The 19028-nt window shown below is 48.6% G+C and overlaps 1 protein-coding gene and 1 long non-coding RNA gene across 4 annotated transcripts in view; one reads left to right on the top strand and one right to left on the bottom strand.

Annotated features, from left to right (window-relative positions):
• Window positions 1–19028, bottom strand: part of RFX4 (regulatory factor X4) — a 164104-nt gene that overhangs the window by 143353 nt on the left and 1723 nt on the right. The window lies entirely within an intron of this gene.
• Window positions 17431–18595, top strand: LOC132693837 (uncharacterized). The gene is made up of 2 exons (XR_009616986.3): window positions 17431–18140; window positions 18262–18595. It is a non-coding gene; the product is annotated as an uncharacterized LOC132693837 (long non-coding RNA).

Below are 19028 nucleotides of genomic sequence, written 5' to 3'. Positions count from 1 at the left end.
GGTGGCCGAGCTGGGTCAGGTCTGTCTGCCTCTGAGGCTGGCTTGCTCTCACTGGGACACACTGCCTCGAGGAGCCAGCAGTAACCAGGGGCAGGTCTCTTATTCTAATAAGGTGCAACGGAATCACAGAGAAGGGAGTTTCCATCTTGGCCTTCACGTAGGAGGTGGCATTTCAGCTGGTCCTTAAAGGATTAGGCACCTGCCAGACCAAAGAGGGCAGGAGGGCCATGTCATGGTCAAAAGCCCAAAGTGGGTTCTGGGACAGGGGACGAGTCCACTGACTGGTGACCGGAGGAGGAGGGGCAGGGGGCAGGGGGCAGGTGGGAGAGTCTGTGAGGAGCAGACTGCCAAGGCCTTGCCCACCAGGCCAAGAAGCCAGCAGGCAGCTGGGAGCCAGCCGTCATTTTGAAGCAGTGGGGGAGTGAACACGACGAGCTTTGTTTCTGAGGAACTAGATGGGAACAGGGAGTTCTTGACTTATGCAATACCTGAAGAAAATGCCGCCTGACTTAGAAAGTGTCACCAGGTTTTAATAGAAGGCGTTATTCATATTCTTTGTATCAACAGTCTTTCAGGGCACTGTGCTGGGGCCTATTTTAGGAACTCACAGCTTTAGAAATGCTACATCAAAAAGTTGACACGTCACACTCACTAGCAGCTGCCAAGGGAGGACCAGGCCCCAGGTCCTAGAGGTACCAGCACGCCCCCTAGTCCCCCCTCCCTTCCCCTGCCTTCCCCCCCCCCCCCCGGGGGCCCTGGCCATTACCAGTGGAACCATGCCAACAAGGCCCGCTCCTGTCTCCCCAGGCACCAGGGTGTGATTTCCTCTTCATCATTCTCTGTCTCTCAGCCCCGTTTTCCCTCTGTCCTGGGCTCCCCACAGTGGTGACACACAGGAACACGTGGAAAGTCTGGGCCCAGGAAGTGGGCAGCTGTGTGGCCTCTCCAGGGGGTGGGGGGTGGGCCTCAGGTCAGTGGGTTGCCATGGCAACACCACAGGCCCTGCCCCAGGGGCCACTGGGTTCCAGGAAGGGGCCCCTGCCCTGCCTCCAGGGGGCCATCCCACCCTGCCCCTTCATTCCTTCCTTCCCTCGTTCACCAAATACTGCTTTAGCACCAACCATTTGCCAGGCTCTGAGGTTCTAGTGACAGACATCGCAGACAAGGTCCCTGCTCTCAGGGAGCTTGTATTCTGTGGTGGAGATGGGACAAAAACAAATAAGGTGCCTCCAGGGCACCATGAGTGTCAGGAGGAAAATGAAGCTACTGAATGGGAGATGGGGGTGCTGCTTAGGTAGCGGGACACTGAGGGCCTGCTGGAGGAGGTGATGTTGGAGCAAGGGCAGAGGTCTGAGAAGGAAGGGGCTTGAAAACCAGTATGTGGGAGAGTGTGAGGATGAGTGAGAGCAGCAGGAAATGGGAGGCAGAGGTAGGAAGGGCCAAAAGCGTGTAGGCACTTGCCGGACATAGTAAGAACTGCACACTTACCCCAAATGTGCTAAGAAGCAAGTGGCCTGAACCGCACTGGCTCGGAAAGCGCAGCCTACTAGGGGATGCACATTCATTCATCCCACTCACTACCGCTTTCTCGACTATTTGTGGAGTACCATGCGCCAGGCACTGTGCTACACAACAGGGGCATAGCAGCAAACCAGACAGCGTCTGTCACAGGGAAGGTTAGAGTTTAGTGTGAGAGTCAGCTGTTAAATAATAGACATGTAATTCCCAAGAGAGCCAAGGGACTGGGGGGGGGGGGGAGGGGAGAGAGAGGGGGAGAGGGGGAGAGGGGGAGAGGGGGGGAGAGAGAGAGAGAGAGAGAGAGAGAGAGAGAGAGAGAGAGAGAGAAGGGAGAGTCTGGTCTAATCCGTGAGTCAGGGAAGCTTCTCAGAGGAAGTAGGATTAAACTGACAGCTAAAGATTAAGAAGGCATCATGTTACTCCCCCAGGTAAACAGGGAGGGAGGAGTATTCCTGGCAGAAGGAACATCACGTGCAAAGGCCCTGAAGCTGGCTGAAGAATTATGTGTTCAAAAAATTGACAAGCAGGGGCGCCTGGGTGGCTCAGTCAATTAAGCATCAACTCTTGATTTCAGCTCAGGTCATGATGTCACGGTCCCTGAGTTTGAGCCCTGCGTCAGCCTCTGTGCTGCTGGCTGGTACGGAGCCTGCCTTGGGATTCTGTCTCCCTTTCTCTCTGTCCCTCCCCCTCTTGCTCTCTCTCTCTCCCTCTCTCTCAAATAAAAATAAACTTTAGAGGGGCGCCTGGGTGGCTCGGTCAGTTAAGCGTCCGACTTCAGCTCAGGTCATGATCTCACACTCCGTGAGTTCGAGCCCCGCGTTGGGCTCTGTGCTGACAGCTCAGAGTCTGGAGCCTGTTTCAGATTCTGTGTCTCCCTCTCCCTCTGACCCTCCCCCGTTCATGCTCTGTCTCTCCCTGTCTCAAAAATAAATAAACGTTAAAAAAAATAAAAATAAACTTTAGAAAGATGAAACATTAAAAAAAGAGAGAAAGAAAAGAAACTGACAAGCAACCTGAGCCTGAATGCCCACGCTCATTCAGGGATTAAGCCAACGTGTATTTGTCGAGACTATCCTGTTTGACTAGCACTCCGCAAGGTGCTACTGTGAGTGTGCACGTAAAAGCCCCGCCCCCTCTGTACTTAGGGCTGAGTTAAGGAGTCTGGATTTTATTCAATAGGTGGCTGGGAACCTCTTTACTGAAAGTTTCTGTGTGGAGTGTGACATAAGCAAAACCGTTCCATGGGCAGCTCCATCTGGCATTGCTAAACACAAGCTCAGAGGGGAGAGAAAGGGAAGTGGGAAACCACATCACATATCATCCAAACTTCTGAGACTGAAAAGCCGCATTATTAATAATTTTGCCAGGACCACAAGCATACACCAGGACTGTCCCAAGCAAACCCGGACTTTACAGCACCCCTGGGTGGAGGCCACTGCAAGAGTGTAATTAAGTCTGAGAGGCTTAGGACAGAGGCGGTGAGATGACAAAAGATAGGAACTCTGCCTTCTTTCTACCTAACTGTACTCACAACTCTAGCCAATCCATGTACCCAGTGTCCCCAGGTCCCCACATCTCTTCCTCATCTGCTGGGGCCTCAGTCACAGCAAGAAAGAGGAGTTGAGTCGGAGGTGACGGTCATGACACTTCCTACTGTCTTCATCCACATCATCATCAGAGCCCAGTCTTTGAGCATCAGCACTACACTCCAGCAATAGTTATTTACATGGATTATCTCATTTAATTACAGCAATACAGATGGGGAAGGTATGCTTTACACAGATGTGTGGCCAGGACAAAGATGAGTGTGAATGGCTTTGTGCACAGTTAACCCCCCACCCCGGGCCTAAGGATGTACCTTCTGGGTTGTCTTTGTCCCTGTAGCTGATTGGTGCCCACTGCATACAGAGGCCAGGATGTTCAGATGCTACGGACACAGAAACATCAGCCTACTTATTGTCTGCTGAATGCCGTATGGCCTGGGCCTGTCTCTTTGCAAAGATCGGGACAGGATTCGCCTTCTCTTTCAATTGAACACTTGACCCTCAGCGATTCCAACCCATAACCCCACTGACTCCTCACGGTACTTGCTAAAAACCACCCTCACCAGTTTGCCTTTTTACTTTTCTTCTTTTCCTTAAAAATCTGAGCAGTATTTTCATCCCTTTCCCAATTCTAATATATATTCCTTTAAAAAATAATCCTCCCCAAACTCCCACCGTATGTATGCCTCAGTTTCCACATCACTCCAATACGAAATCCTGCTTCAGAAGATTCAGCCTCAGGTGGTGATGGTGATGTACGAAGAAGTCTCAGAGGCTAACGTGCTACCGTGACACAAGGCGATCTTACTTCTCCTACATTCAGCACCGCTCTTCCTTAACACCCTACAGCCTCAGTGCTCTCTCATCTGCCCAAACTACTCACTCTTTTTGTTTCTAGCTGCCTCTCCAGACTCCTGAGGTGCGCCTGCTGCCTGTGTCAGCTCCTGCTTCGTACCCTGGGGAATCTCTCCCGCAGGTCTGGAAACCAGCAAGTGTCCGTGCCTGAACCAACGAGCTCATCGCCACAGTGAGGAAGCCCCTTCCTGTGGGCCGGGGGAACCCAGTACAGAGCAAAGGATGAGAAGGCCTGACTGCTAAGCCTCGCTGTCTCACTAGTTTAAGAACCTGACCAAGTACTTTCACCTTTTGAGCCCCAGTTTCTCTGTTAGGGTTACAATAACCGCCACTGTCTAAGTTCCCATTTTGTACCACTGTGCTAAACTGTTCACTTACCTCTTCATATACAGGAATCATTATCCCATTTTATAGATGGGGGAAGTAAGGCCCAGAGAGAAAGGCCTGGATGAGAAAAGATAAGCACTCTGCTTACCGTTTGGCTAACTAGATTCACTCTCCCAGCCGGGCCATGTGGCCACTGTCCCCGTGTGTCTTCCTCATCAGCTGGGGTCTCAACCATGGTGTAATGCAGGTGAGTCCACCTGTCGTCTCCTGGAATGTGGCCGCCAGTGTGAGCACCACCACCTTCATGAACATCGTAGCAGCTGAGCCGGGATCTGAACCTGACTCTAACCTAACCATGAACTTATTCTTTCCTAAGTTAGTCATTCAGAAATCATTTACTGGGCAACTATCAGACACTATTCTGGGCTCTGAAGATACAACAGTAAACAAAAAACACGAAGTCGCTATTCACACGCAAACAACAAAAATAGAACTTAAAAGCGCCCCCAGGTGAAAGAATATACTTAAAGTATGACAATTAGACTAAAAACAAGTCAGCGGTTACACCTAACCATTAACTTATATTATAATACTCATAGTTATATATGCCTTGAAGTCTCACCGTGAGTACTGAGCTGCGTCTAACATAATACCAAATACACAGCAGGTACTAGGTAACATTACTGCCTTTTCTCACTTTAGGAAAACCCAAAACATAAAACTCTGAAGCGGTCAAAGAGATTCATGAAAGGATCATTATTTGCAATATATGAAAATTAATGAGGACACCCCGAAAGTATACCAGTGCCGTTAGCTCAACAGATCATCAACTCACAAACAGTCCCGGAGCCTAGAAAAAGTGAAAGCTAAGGTGTTCAGTGCCACCTCCTGTCGAAGATAGGTTCCACGTAAAAGCAGATCTCTGCTCTAAAAACATCCCTGGGAACGCCAGAATTCATGCATGTAACTGCATAAGCAGGCTGTAAAAATTTCACCTCCCCTCAATGTTTATGGGGGACCATACCGACTACTACCTAATGTCGGCAGGCCTCCACTTTGTTTCTATTTCTATCATTACAATTTTATTAAAACGTGTAAAAGTCTGTTAAAAAAAGGTTATTGGGGCCAAGGCTGCTCCCTGTGCACAGCATCTGATGGTATTTGATCCCTGACATCACTGCCTTTTCTAGTTTCTTTGTGTATTTTGCCTCTTCTGCATTTCTTTTCACACCCTCTGTTGGGGATGTAGGTTTCCCCCAAAACCTCAGGAGCCAGGCACTCCTGACCACAGGACCCAAAGAGACTTCAAACTAGCCTGAACTTTTGAGATGAATCACCAAAACATCCTTCTCTTAGGCAAAATGCTTTTTTCTTTCCTGTGTTCATCTATTGTAGAAGTTGTATTTTTAAGTGTTGAAAGGAAAGACATACTCATCCACAATCCCACCCCTCTCACATGTGAACTATCTGTCCTTTATCTGTGTTGCTGCCTGGTCTCATGTCCACATGTGCATATGTATGAACTATATCCCCAGTGAATGAATACACCCTTCCTCATTTTTCCCTTAACATTCTATCATGCAGAGTTGTCTCATTTTGCTACAGCCCTCATACCTATCATTGATAGATGCCCAGTGTTCCCCTGAGCTAATATTCCTATTTTTATAGCGTCTTGATGAACAATTTGGTACATATTTTTTCTCTCTTTCAAATCATTTCTGGCGAGTCACTAGGAGAAGGAAAAGCAAGCATGTGGGCTTAGTAACTAGCTACATGAGAATGGCCTGAATTCCAGCCTTAGCACTTACTAGTTGAATGGCTTTAGGCAAAGTCTCTAAACCTCCATGTCCCCTTGTGTAAAATGTGGAGAATGATAATCTGCCCACCCCATCTTAATGGTGCGAGATGTGGAAAGCATTTAGCATAGCGCCCAGCACAGGGTGAGTTCCGGAACCATTGTGATTCCCAAGTACCTGTCTGTGTCAGAGGCACTTCGTGTGTCTTAATGACAGTGTAGGTGTTAAGCACACAGACAGTGGAGCTCAACTGCCAGGTTCAAGCCTGATTTCCTTGCTGTATGACCTTGGGTGAGTGACTCAACCTCTTTGAGCCTCAGGATTGTTTTTTTTTTTTTAACCTGCAAAGTGGGGGTGCGAATAACAGCACCTCACGCAGTTTGCATGAGGTTTAAGTGAACAAGGCACAGAGAGTGTTTGCATGATAAGCACTATGCAAATCTTAGCTATTATAATTTTTACATCATGCCCACCCCCAAAGCCTGACACTCTAGTCTCTTCTGTTATCATTCCTTCGGTTTGACTCTTAGATGTTTTGGTACAGTGAAAAGCCTTGGAAGCCAGACGGACACTAATTCTGCTGCTCCCCTTACAAGTGACCAAGCTCTGCAACCCCAGACAAATTACTTAACCTCATGATCCTCAATTTCCTTCACATATATATATACATATGTGTGTATGTATACATATATACACATATATACACATGTATATATGTGTATATATATACATATATTAAAACAAACAAACAAAAAACTACCCCCCTGAAGCTACTATGAGGATTAGGACAAATAATATAAGCTCCTTAAGAGCTGACTGTACCTTATTCACCCCACTGTTCCCTGCAATTAGAGCCTGGCACAGAACTGCAGATCTATGAGGAGAGGGCGGAAGGGAAGGAATTAATAACACCAGCACCATGCCTGGCACCTAGTAGGGGCTCAGAAGAGGGTCACCTCATCTGTAGTTAATCAAGGACTTGTTTGCATGGAGCCATGAGCCAAGTTTCCTAGAAAGCAAGCAAAAAGAGGCAGCGTTCTTCACACTATAATATCTTAAGTAAACATTTATTGAGCACTGACTTGTGCAAGACATCCTAGTGAATGCTTTGCACTGTGCTAAGAGCAGATAATGACAACACGGGAAAATCGTGAGAAACGAAGAAGTGTCAAACACGTAAAATGAGGATGGAAAATACGTGCACTTTAGACACGTGCGGTAGGTGAGTGCACAATGAAGCAAAGTTAAGACAGCTCTATGCAGGGGGGCGTGGGGGGGGAACCACCAGCCCCTTCATTACAGCCCTATGTTTTTAACTAGTTTGGAGACAGGCTGATTTAAAGACATAACTGACCTCAGTGAGGATACTCTCTCACGATAGGAGCCAATGCATGTGACTGAGCCCCCGGAGGGGCAGTTTCGCTAAGAATGAACTGGGAAAGATCCCACCTAGCTCACAGGTTTACAGGATCATGTACTGAAAAAAACTGAACACAGTGCAGTGTGCATAAAATTTTGTTTTCTCCCCCCGTATGGGCCTTGTATCGGGGGAGAAGGCGGATCTTGGAAGCTACTAGGGCATCTTAAGAAGCGTGTGGCGCTCAAAGCACCTCTTGTTTATTGAGCTTTTATGCCATGCCAAGGCCCTGTGCCTAACCTTTTACATGCGTTACTTCGTTCAATCCTCACAATGCCGGGGTGCCTGGGTGGCTCAGTCAGCTGAGCGTCCAACTTTGGCTCAGGTCATGATCCCACAGTCTGTGAGTTCGAGCCCTGCATCAGGCTCTGTGCTGACAGCTCAGAGCCTGGAGCCTGTTTCAGATTCTGTGTCTCCCTCTCTCTCTGCCCCTCCCCCGCTCATGCTCCATCTCTCTCTCTCTCTCTGTCAAAAATAAACAAACATTAAAAAAAAATTTAATCCTCACAATGCCATGGCCCCACTTTGCTGGCAAACAAACTGAGACTCGGAGAGGTCACCTCCCTTGTTGAGTCTGTACATCCAGCTTATGGCAAAGCGAATTCTCACCAAGCCTTTGGGATTCCAGAGCCATTAATGATTGTATCAGTGATTATAAATTGTAACATGCTATGCGAATGCAAGGTGCTGTTATTTTAACACCACGGTTTTTATGCTGAACCTATTATGAGAAAGTCATGTCTGTAAGTAAATAGACACTAAGCACCGATGATGTGCCTAAGATGTCAAATGTGCCAAAGTAACTGGCAGGCGGGGGATACCTACCCAGTGGTGGTGCCAGGATGAATTTAGAAGCTTGGAAAAATGATTTGAGATGAAAGGCACATGTTGCACCAGGTGCTCCCACAGGAAGGAGCACCCGTGGGCGTCCTCAGTCAGCAGCCTGCTGCCAAAGTCACATTGAGGTCCCCAGAGCATCCAGACACCCACTGCCACCCCGTGACAGTGTGCTCCAAAGAACTGCAGTGTGAACTGCTGTCCCCCCCCCACCCCCACCCCCCGGCCAGGATCAGGGATGACTGGACCTCCTGAACTTCTTTATGTAGAAGAGGAGTTGAGTTAGCATGGACATCTCTAAGGTTTTCCTTCTAACTCCAGGTGTTGGGAGGCGAGAAGGCAGCCTGGCTTCAAAATCAGAATAATCTGTGTTCAAAACCTGGCTTGACACTAGCTGTTTGGCCTGGACATGTTAACTAGGCTGAGTCTCAGTTTCCTCACCCGTAAAATGGGGATAACAATATCAAAGGGTCGATATAAGAATTAAATGAAGTAACAAGCATGAGCATTTAGCACTGTGCCTGGAAAACATTACAAATTTTTGTTAATCTGCTACCCAGTTTCAAAAAGGGGGGGTCCCTTGGGGCGCCTGGGTGGCTCAGTGGGTTAAGTGTCTGACTACAGCTCAGGTCATGATCTCACAGCTCGTGAGTTCAAGCCCCATGTCGGGCTCTGCTCTGTGCTGACAGCTCAGAGCCCGGAGTCTGCTTCCAATTCTGTGTCTCCCTCTCTCTCTGCCCCTCTCCCACTCGTTCTCACTCTCTCTCAAAAATAAACAAACATTAAAAAAAAATTGCTACAAAAGGGAGTCCCTTTAGTAAAAAAAAAAAACAAAAACAAAAAAAAAAACACATAACTAACAATTTTGAAAATAACTCATTAAGTGAGCCTGACATCAATCACCAAAATTATTTCAACGTAGTTTCTTCCTTCCCACCCATCTGCCCTCCGTCTCTTCCTGCCTTCCTCTCCCCCGCCCCCACCCCGGTGCTTCCTTCATTCTTTCCTTCTCAAAAGTGATCTATATATCAATATATAGTCACCAGGTACTATCTACAACCATACAGCTTTGCTGGAGCTTTTTATTTGTTTGTGTTTTAGTCTCTCAATACCACGAAAACCTCTGAACAAAACACAGACCCATAGGGAATCCCGTTTTTTTAGGCTCCTCATCTCTAGGATCCCTCTGCATCCCTCCAGAACCTCCCCCACCCCCACCCCCCGCATGCACTTTCCCAGCTCTGCTCTGGAGGAGGCTCCCTGGTGCCCGGTGCCTTCCTGCCAAGTAGGTCTCCCCGCTCCCAACACACCTCTTCAGCTGTGAACCCTGAGGTAGCTCAGGCAGAGAATGCCCCAAGCCCAGGCACCCAGAAGAAACTCCAAAGAAGCAGAGAAATAATTCATTCTTCTAATCACAGCAAAGTTTTCAAACTTTAAAACAGGGCCTTGATTAGAAGAAAAGCTGCGTTTGTGTTTTGTTTTTTTCTAAAAGCCTGGCATTTCTGAAAAGGTCCCCTACCCCAAGCACAGCAACCTAAAGACCCTGCCCACTGAGTTGAAAATAAAAGTTCATAGAGAGCAAAGGCCCTCACATAACAACCGCTCAACACTTTAGAAATCTTTCCAATGCTTGGGAGTTTCAACGTTTTAACTGAGGGTCTCCAGCCCTCTGGAATCTTCCTTCCGTGTAAACTCCCAGGCTAACGTTATTTTATTTTCTATGACGTCAAAGTTTTTATAGAGAATCTACATCACTTTTGTAAAAGGAGTCGTCAAGTAGAAGAAATTAAGCTCCTAGAAACTGAGATAATATAGCCTTTTTAGTAGCTATATAAGGATGACACAGAACTAGTTAGTTTTCTTTTGGGTGGAACAAAAAACTATTGTAGAGGCATCCTAATCCCCCTCCCACTCCAGATTTATTATCAGCGGTGGAACTGAACCCCACAAAGAAAATTTGGCAAAATGTTTACAGTAATCAATACGACCTCATAAATAAGTTTGAGTGTATGCCCATGGGCCCAATTCTGGAACTCTATAAAATCATAATCATTTCAGTAAGAACCTGGGCCTACCCATGAGCATTTAGAATCAGTACTCAATTTAGAAATACATTATGCCCCATGTGAACATCCTACATATAGACTGATCATTCTGAAGATGATGATGTGGGACTCAAAAAACCACTCATGCTCATGTTTTTTAAATGATAAATTCATTAACTGTAACATTCAAAGAAACACCTCTGTCTTCTAAAGTCTAGTATTAGCTTGAAATGAGCTCACAGCAATCACAAGATTCAAAACAAACATGTTGCCATAATTTCCTTCACGAAATGCAGCTATGCCCCAAAATTTAGCTGCTGCTAGTGTAATTAGCAATCACTAATCACTCTTCAGATTATTCAAATGGCAGTTCAAAATCTAGTTCAAGAGTAAGTTCGCTTGTGTTGACTGAGTGCATTTTCTCCAACAAGATGGATTCAGGGGATCAATGCTTATGAAGTGGTAATTCTCCATTCCGATTAAATAAAAATCTGCCATACTCATCAATCTCATTTAGGCTGCGTCTAAACAACACTGACCTTTAGCACAATTGGATAGTCAGAAAACACACAGGACACAAAGTGCTAACTAACCTTCACTGGGCTACAGCCTTTTCAAAGGCTTTCTTATTATCCCTTTAAATTAAAACAAGACAATCACGACAATCCAAATTCATCATGTCCAAGCTCACCTGTTTACTAATAATTATTGATTGCTCAGAAGCAGATTATGCATAATTTTATGTTTTATGGGGGATTAACCAACCACAAAAGTGGAAACTACATACATATTTTGAAGTAATTCTGCTCTGAGGATGAGATCTAACACAACAAAACCCAGATAATCTACTGGTACAGGTCAATCCAGTCTAGTTGCCTATATTTGGACCATATTTAGCTGAAAACATGATGGCTCAATTTCATTTCATTCTTTTCTGCTTTTTATAATACCCCTCTCTCTCTTTCTCTCAAAGAAAGTGGCTTAAAATTTCAAAAATTTTAACTTAAAAATCACAACGTAGGTAAAGATCACATTATAAAGACAGGAAGAGAACAAATGAACATTTTTTTTCCTCCTTGCATTAAAAAATAGGCAAGGAAGGCAAAAGAACTAAAGTCTTTCTGTGCATCTCACTCAACCGAGTTTCAGAGAGTGGTTCATCTGAAACAGAATTTTCCACTTCCTGAAAATCAAGTGCAAAATGGTTGTCTTTAAAACAGCAATGCCTAGAAGCAGAAGGTGGCGGGGGCGGGGGGGCAGGAACGGAGAACATAGGCCTTCATATTCCAGAACCAAAGGGTGTCAGGACCTGTGGAGGGGCCTCAGTCAAGGGTGTAGAACATAGGTCTTCTCTGAGTGCTCCTTCCAGGATTCAAGTTCCAGCTACCAGGTTTTGCCTCTACAAAGACACATTTTCTACTCCCTTTAACAAACTGGACGACACAAGGATGAAAGCATCATAAGGGCACATGAGATGCCTTCTTCATGGGAAATGTCAGGGAATGAGAATGAACTTAATTCTTCGGTCTAAACTTCAGAAAAAAAGAAAAAAGATTTACCTTGACATTAGCACTGGCACTGAGGCTGTCTACACAGTACAGACAACATCTAGGCATGCCGAAACGGTTTACATTTGTTTCAGGATTCTTCTCCCCCTTTCCCAACTAGACACACAGAACTAGGCATAGGAAGACTAGGTAATTATTTTTAATAATAAAATGTGCTGTTACTGAGCATGCATTCTTCATGTGCATGATCTCATTCTATTCTCCTAACCCTGGAAAGTACTGCGCAGACGCTTTCACAAAGAAGAAAACTGAGAGCGTGGGGAAGTTGGGTCATTTGCCCTGGGTCACACAGCTAGCAAGCAGCTGAGCTGGGACTTAAACTTTGGTCTATACTGACGGCAAACCTCATGTTCTTTTCATTAAGTCAGACCACATTCACCTCCAGTCACATGTTAACACATGTCTGTGGATGACTTCTACCTGCAATATACTGTTTGTTCAGTCACCTAAAGGCTATGTATATTCACCCATGACCTAATGGCTTCTATCTTATTAGTTTAACCTTGCAGAGGTATGTCTGTGTGCAATGAAGCAAGCTTTGATATTCTTAGGGACAAAGCAAATGTCCCAAATGAATCCCAAAGAAAACTAAAATACATTTCACACCTGTAGTAAAGATGTGAATGCTTTATCTCCTGATTTTTGCCAACAGTTAAAAATTTTGTCTCCACAGTTTAATGGACTATCCTGCCACTCTCATTTGTGGAGAAAATAGCAAGTCCTTTGCTTTCACTAAAATCATATATGCTTGTGACGCCTGGGTCACTCAGTCAGTTAGGCATCCATCCCTTGCCCTGATTTCTGCCCAGGTCATGAGCTCATGGTTCATGGGATTGAGCCCCTCACTGGGCTCTGCGCTGACAGCAGGGAGCCTGACTGGGATTCTCTCTCCCCCTCTCTCTTTCTTTCCCCCTCCTCTCAAAAGATATAAACTTTAAAAATAAAATAAAATGATACAGGCTTTATTGGACATCCTTTCCAACACAACTTTCTCCTTCACTAAAGATGAAGGAGAAAGAGAAGAAGGATAAAGAGAAGAAAAAGTGGAATAAGGAGTAGGAGGAGAAGGGGGAGGAGGGGGGGAGGGGGAGGAGGGGGGGAGGGAGGGGGAGGAAGAGGAGGGGGGAGGAGGGGGAAGAGGAGGGGGGAGGAGGGGGAAGAGGGGAAGGAGAAAGAGGAGGAGTAGGAGGAGAATTCATCAGTATAGCCTTGCAACTAAGAGTGTGGACACTCGTAGATGAGGCCGCCTGCTCCCTTCATGGGTATCCTTCCACTGCATATAATGGGGTAGATCATAACAGTACCCATAACATGTTTTAAAATACAACTAATAATGCATTTAAAGCACTTAGCTCATACCTGGCATGTGAAAGGCACTTAATAAACTTTTAAAAACATAAATAAAAAGCTAGATTTAGCACTGGGATTCTGCACCGGGGAAGTCAGGTGCTCACAGTGAAGATCGATAATGCTCTCCATGCTGCCCAGCTTCTAAAGCTCAGAAACTCACTGAACACTCTAGCTTCTAGCTTTAATTTTTGTCTTTAGCCTATTGGTTTCCCCACTTAAAATGTGAATAATAACCATTCCTTCTTTATAGGGTTGTTGTGAGCATTACGTAGACAATGCACTTAAATAAAAATGCTTAGTGGCAAAGTGGAGACATGTATTGACTATATGTTACCTATGGCCATCTTCACATTCCATACAAGAGCCCTCTCAGATGCTTAGATCAGTTCCCTAAGAAAACTGGGGCTCAGCAATAGTAAGCTTCCAGATCAAGGACATCCAGCTTTATGGGGCATCCAGAAGGCAGCAACCTTCCTATCACCATGCTCTACCTTCTTCCCCCCAATAATGCTTTCTTCTTCATTGTGCTTATCACTCACTGAAATTAACTATTTTTTGTGTGTTTACTTGTTTGTCTATAATTTATACTCCATAGGAGCTCTGCTGGTGCTTTTGTTAAACCCAGCATCCAGCAGAGTGTCTGGCACAAAGGAGGCATGTAGTTTTCTTGAATGAAGGAAACAAGCTAAAATGTGTCCAAAATCATCATTCAACCACTATGATACACTGCCTCCCATCACTGCCATCAGTGAAAACCCTCTCCAAATGCAGAATCACACGACTCCTTCAGAGAGGTTTTCTCTGGGGTCCAAGACTGAAACTTTCCATGACTCTCCACTTCCGTCCATACGTTTCCCTTCTCACCAAGTGAGATTCAAATCCATCTCAAGGCCAGAGGCGAAACCAAGCCCTGCCAGGCTAATATTCAATCAGGGTCCACAAGAAGTGGGCTGCATGGGGCGAGGGAACAGGCTTTCCCAGTCTGGTGTCATACAAGCTGTAGCCCCACACAAGTTCCAGACCCTCTTTCGTCCTACAAAGGGACAACAGAGAATTACGCTAAGACTTAAATGGCTAGTGTGTGAAAAAGTGCTGGGCTGACTCATGGTAGGTATTGACAAGGGAGCCCATCCTTTCCTTCAGGCTCCAAGAGGAATCTATTTCTGTGTCCCTTAGCACCCTGACCACTCTCAACCTGCCCATGCCTTCCCTTGTCAAACACATTGCAAAGTCCTTGAAGGCAGAGACTGTGTGTCCTTATCCATTCTGCCACCCAGCAGGTGCTCAGTGAATGAGACTGAATAAAAATCCCCCGATAAATTCACACAAACTATTTTCTTTTACTTTTACCTGACACTTCCAAATCACCTGTCTCTGAGTTCATTCTCTCTCCCCTAACCTTCATAAAATTGCAAAGATATCTCAAATAGAATAGAAGGGGCAAAAACATCAGACATTTCCTGCAACCTTTCCATTCTGCGGAGCTCTGGAGGGGCAGCCTGAAGAGTGTCCCAAATGACCTGCAGAACACCTAGGGTGGGCTCTCAGGGGCCTGTGCAAGTGGAGACCTGTCTGGCACTCCATGTTGTGATGTCACCATTCTATGCCTTCTCGGTCTTTTTCACGCAGACACCAAGGCTAACAAACACACCAACCTGACTTAGAATCACCACCTTACACTGCTAGAAATGGAAGAGAAACCCTGTGTTTGATGCGGGTCACATTTACACCTCTCTCATGGAGTGCTTGTGAGGACCAGTGCCCGTAAAACTACTTTACAAAGTACCTGGCTTTGTACTCCGATTCCACAGACGCAGTACAGGCATGTAATTGTATGGAAAAAGTTTAGGTGGATCATAGCAATCTTTACATCCAATTCATTCAACTATAGGTGAGGCAACGGAGTATCAGAGAAGGGCTCCTCTGCTCAAATTACCACCAGGAGGGATGGCTAGGCGTGAGAAGACCCTCACTTCTTTCTAAAAGCTTGAGCAAGGGAGGATAGAGTCTGGTTTTCCTTTGATGGCAACATTTCTCTACTCTGGCCAGCGTGCATACCTCTCCCAGGTATGTGAAGGTCTGTGATGCTGGTCTCATCATCTAGAGGCATTTCAGTGCTTCCTAAACGGACGCTGGGTACAGCCCCCCCCAATTCAGTGTCTTAAGGAATGCACCTTAGGTGTAATTAAGATAGGAAATTATAGGCCTTTAAAAAGTGGTTATCCAAGGTTCTTCTTGACTCTCAAAATCCTAATAGATGATTCATCAAAATATTTTAGGTTATTATTAGTGTGGGGAGAGATGCACTAATTGTACAGTGGGTCACAGTTCAGATAGTGGTAACCAGCTCACATACGCTTCCTGGATTCTATCGTAAAGAGGTTTACGAGTAATTATCAGAAAATCCCAGACTGTAAGCTGCCTAAGCCTTCATTTTACAGACAATGAAAATTAATCTAAGAGAGGCTATAAGATTCACCTAAAGTAACATTAAAAGCGGCTGAGTCAGAATTGTAACTCAGAGCTTTTTCCCACTGTACAAAGGAGGGGAAAAATGGATAGGAACTCCCTGCTCCTCTGTCCTCAGATTTCTGAGCAGGCAACTCCTTCTCTTCTCTTTCCGGCCTAATCCTATCCCCTCAACCTTTTAAGATTCGATTTGAGAAGGAAGGATGAGAAATGCATCCCGGGTGACCCACGTGTCGTGAGGAAGAAAAGCCAGGACCTTTCACGTTGGTGAGAGTGTGGCTCATGGGGGGAGGTGGGCGCTCTGCCCAGCTGGCGCCTAACCCTCGGGATGGGGAGTCAGGCTGCAGGACAACCAGGTGAGGAGGAGTGGGAAGAAGGGCACACAGGTGAGCCAAGACAAGGTGTAGCTGCTGGAGAGAAATTAGAGACCTCAGTGCCTCTGGGGAGCAGGTCAGTCTAGCGCTCACAGAGCGGCAGGGAGGCCCGAGCAAACTCTCTCCAACTCGCACCAGGTCCTTTGTTGTCGGTCTGTGCCTCTGGCTCCCGCTCATGCCCTCCGGTCCCCCGCCCCCCCATGAAGTCACCCCAACTGCACTCATAATATTTTGCTTTGCGCCGGGTCTGTTTTCCACCACCAACTTCCAGCGGTCACCATGGCGACGCGCCGGGGAGGGGGGGCGGGCGCGGCTAAGGAAATCCTCCGGCCTAGCCGCCCGGCGGCCCCTACCAACTTTTCCAGGTCTCTGGGTCCTGCAGGCCGGGTGGGAAAGCGCGCTGTCACGGCCGCCGGGCGGAGTCGCTTGCGGAGCTCCCCGGACCCGGCCTGAGCGCCTCGTCCGCGCGGGCGAGGGCTGCAGCCACCGGCCTGGGGACCCCAAGACCACGCAGCTCTCACTTGACCCTACTTCCAAACTCACGGACGCCGGCGCTCTGGCAGGTGGCGAGAGTGGGGACGCGCTTGCCCCCTCGCCGGCCACACACACACACACACACACACACGAACATACACACGCCCGGGGAGGGAGAGACCGTCTGATTTGGGTCCAAGAGCAAAGGGCGGACCCCCGACCCTTTGCTCCCTCGAGCCCGCAGACGTGGTCCCCGGGCGGGAGAAGGTAGCTCCTAATCGAGAGCCGCAGCTGGGAGCGGAAGGAGGAGGCCCGGGTTCTGTTCCCACCAGGGCGCTCTCTGCCCTAGGGGCCCCAAGCCAGAGCGACTGAGCGTCCCCACCTGGGGGCCAAGGAGCCAGGTCGGGGCCTTGTGCTGAGCCGGGGCCGGTAGACGAGCGTGCCTTCCCGCCGTTGTGGCCCGTGGTGCTCAAATCCGACTCCAGGGGTACTTCGGCCGCCCCAACTCCGGATACTGGATTTCGGGGCAGAAAGTGGTAGAGACGGAAGTTTCCAATTCGGGCTGGGCGGTGCCCTCTCTAAAGCGCCATCCCGTTTAACAAGAAACAACCCTTCTGTTGCGTAGCCGACCGACCCCGCCCCGGGCCACCTGGCACAAGTTCTCGGTGGCCTAAAATTCTACCTACTTTTCTCCCTCGTTCTCGAATTCCCAGGTACCTTGAGGAACCGAGCAACGCTCGCCTGGGCAGGGCAGCCGGGTCCGGACCCACCGGGCCGGGCACGCGTGGCGGCCGCGCTTGTCTCACGAGGAGAGGGTGGGCCCCGCGCTGGGTGCTCGCTGGTGCGCGGCGTGCGGCGGCGGCGGCGGCGGCGGCGGCGGCGGCCGGGAGGGGCGTGCGCCCGCCCCAACCGCAAGCCGCACACGGGCCGGACGGCGCGTCGACGGCCTCACGCGCGCGCCTGCGGCCTTCGCCGTCCGCCCGAGCCCGGCTGCGCCGCCAGTCTCCCGGGAGAGGGGCTCCGCTTTGTCGCGATCCGCCGCGAGCGCGCGGAAGGCCCAGGAGGCGCGCGCCGGCGCGCCGGCCTCCCCCGACGGGGCCATTGTCTTAGCCCCGCACTTGAGGAGTATTTGGGGAAAACTGGAGGAATATATTACCGACTCGGTGCGCGGAACAAAGGGGCGCGTTTCCGCAGGTCACGCTGAAGTGGCCCCGAGGCAGACCACTAGAGCCCCGGCCCCTGCAAAACTGTTCTCCCGGGCCGAAGGCACTTTGCAGGGATTTTCCTTTTAAGAGTAGGGGACGGAGGCCTGGCTCCCCGGCCTCACTGATCTGGACGCTCCCGACTTCGCCCCAGCACTTGCTGCGAATCGGTTGCTGGAGCCCTTTCAGAATGAAATATTAAGTAATAACACCCGTGGTTCCAGTCGCACGCAATCTGCTGGAAAGGGAGCAGAATCGAACTGCTCCCGGGAGCGCTAGGCTCCGCCAGCGGGGAGAAAGGACCTTTACATAACAAGGGAAACGCTGAAGAAAAGCTAATTGGATTAAGTTCTCTGGAAGGGAGGTGAGGGGAGGCTCCTGGACCGGACCGCGCGACGCTGCATTTCCCTCGTCGTCGGTTTTGCAACTCCGAGTGAAATGTCACCTGGTGCGCCGCGTCCCAGAACTTTTTATTTTGATTTCAGGATGGCGATCTGGGGAGGTCTCCGATTTTCGAAAACAGGGAGGGGAGCGGATGTGGAAAAGATTGCTGTTTCAGAACCAGTTTGGGGTGTCTGCAGTTGGAGTAAAAGTGACCAGGTGCCTCCGCGACCACCAGCTACATCGAAGACAGAAAACAGAACGTTTCCACAACCCCACAGCTCTACCCCAGAACGCCCAAGAAGTTCCAGTCGTGTGGACAGGGGAGTTAAAACCCCCCAACTGGGTCTTGGCGGGTGTGGGGTGCCGGGAGACCCCAAGTCCCTACGTGAGCCCCTTGTGAATATTTGACCACAAACAATGCAGACATAGGTTTAATTTTGTTCAAAGATGTTCGCCTCTAAATTTGGGGTGGCCGGGAGGTGAGTAGTGGCGCAAACCCTTGACATAAAAATATAGAGGGAGGGGCTCTTTTCCTTCTGTGGTGCCTTCTTTACCGACGGCAGAGAGTACGCAGGCAGGGCCCGCCACTACCCGCAGCCGGCTCGTGCGGCAGGAGACGCCTCTCCTTGCCTAGGTTATCTTCTGTAGGAGGGAAGACCGCGGGGCTCAGCCTTTCCCCACTCCCAGGGGGCCCACACCCACTCAGCGAGAGAGGGACTTGGCTCTTGGGATCAAAGATAAGCCCTGGAAAAACCGAAGATCCCCCTGACCCGAGGGGGTGGGTATCCTGGCCAGCAGGGCCTCTGGCAGAAGCCTGGAGGGGCTGGAAATTGCTGCGTGGACCGATGGAAGACCATCTGGGTCGAGG

The sequence above is a fragment of the Panthera onca genome, chromosome B4 (genome assembly GCF_046562875.1).
Source record: "Panthera onca isolate mPanOnc1 chromosome B4, mPanOnc1 haplotype 2, whole genome shotgun sequence".
Lineage (NCBI taxonomy): Eukaryota > Metazoa > Chordata > Mammalia > Carnivora > Felidae > Panthera > Panthera onca.
This window is presented reverse-complemented; position numbering and strand designations above follow the sequence as displayed.